Source organism: Erythrolamprus reginae, chromosome 2 (genome assembly GCF_031021105.1).
Source record: "Erythrolamprus reginae isolate rEryReg1 chromosome 2, rEryReg1.hap1, whole genome shotgun sequence".
NCBI classification, from domain to species: Eukaryota; Metazoa; Chordata; class Lepidosauria; order Squamata; family Dipsadidae; genus Erythrolamprus; species Erythrolamprus reginae.
The window spans coordinates 161,242,025-161,243,965 of record NC_091951.1 but is presented as its reverse complement, the minus strand read 5'-3'; positions in this window follow the sequence as shown (position 1 = coordinate 161,243,965).

Below are 1,941 nucleotides of genomic sequence, written 5' to 3'. Positions count from 1 at the left end.
GACATAGCATCATATATTCACAACTTTTTCTCACTATTCCGGAGGACAACTACTGCCGCACGAATCCCAGCGACCAATTAGGTCCCACAGAGTGGGCCTTCTCCGGGTCCCGTCAACTAAACAATGTCGGTTGGCGGGCCCCAGGGGAAGAGCCTTCTCTGTGGCAGCCCCGGCCCTCTGGAACCAACTCCCCCCGGAGATTAGAACTGCCCCTACTCTCCTTGCCTTTCGTAAGCTCCTTAAGACTTACCTTTGTCGTCAGGCATGGGGGAACTGAGACATCTCCCCCGGGCATATACAATTTATGAATGGTATGTTTGTATGTATGTGTGTTTAGAAAATGGGGTTTTTTAAAAAATTTAAACAGTAATTTAGATTTGTTGTAAATTGTTTTTCACTTTGTTGTGAGCCGCCCCGAGTCTGCGGAGAGGGGCGGCATACAAATCTAAATAATAAATAAATAAATAAATAAATAAATATTTGAGAAAGACATCTACTGCTAAACCTAAAACTGTGAAGTCCATGGTCAGACTATAAGCTAATATAATGTGAAGCTTCTTTTGCTTTTAATTAGCACTATCATATACTGGCCCAATCTGGCCTGAAATGATTATATAAGGACAAGGAAATAATGCACTGATGTTATTTAGTTTAATAATGAAATGTTTGCAAGAAAACCACCACTTTACGGAAAAATATCTTTACTCAGAAAATATCTTTATTTATAATTATCTTTATTCATTCACTATCACTGCACTGGCACTCCACCTCCAAGTTGGTAGGAGAGCAAAAAACAAGCCATCAATAAAATTTTATTGACTAGAAATTCAGAGAATTGCAAGAGTAATGCAGCTACCTGAGTAGCAGTCTAAAGATGAGGCTGGAATACACCTCAATGTCAACCACAACAAAGTACAATGTCAAAGTACATTGTACTTCCATAAGAAAAAGTGACATAACCAGAAGGTCCCGTGAAGAGCCTGTTGAATCAGACCAATGAGCCATCAAATCCAGTATTCTGTGTAACACAATACCCAACTAGACAGTGTAACTTCTTGGTTATTTTTTAATTTGTAATTTGAAGATAACAACAGCCCTAAAGACAGGTAACCAATCTGCAATTTTAGCAAGAAACATGTAGCCAATTCTTGATCACTCCTAAATAATGAAAGATTCCCCAGCTTGTAGATAGGTTGAAATGCTATCAGCACACAGAAAATTGGGTTTTGCTATCTTATTTGTAGAGTACAACATCTGGTACAAAGTGTCTATGGAGATTCTCAATTATCCAGGTGCTCATCAAAAGGGAACTGGACTTTCCTGGGGTGGGGTTCCCCTTGAAAACGTTCCATTTCTCACTCAAGAAGCTTCTTCTTTAGATCTGGAGAAGCTTCCTGGATGAGAAGTGAAACATTTTCAAGGAAAAACAAACCCCCCAAAAGTCCAGTTGTCTTTTGAAAAATACCTTTTGGATATTTGGTATAAAGATGAGGGACTCTCATTCAATAATTCTGGCGGGAAATCATGACCACAAGGAAGAATATTTCTGCATGCTTGAAAAAAAGAGTGCATGTTGGAGTGAATGTTTATTGCTCCAAAATGTATTATAGTTAATATTATTAGTATAAAGATTTAGGCAGATTAATTGTCTTGTAAGGCAACCTTTAAAAAAAGTTAAAAAGAGCAAGAGCAAAACAAGAATATTGCCCAAACTAGAACAGAATGTTATGTTCCATACATTGTCCAGAAAATAAATCCCATGTACAAAATAAATCAATGTTTTGGGAAGTCCAAGTCCTTCCTATTAATCAGCTGAAACCATCAGTTAGGGAATGCAGAGAAGAACAATATTTGTAATTTTTGCCCTCCTCTTTGTCAACTCTTCCACCTTTGTCCTCAAACCCACAAAAAAATATGACAAAACAAGAAGTCAGAAGCCAC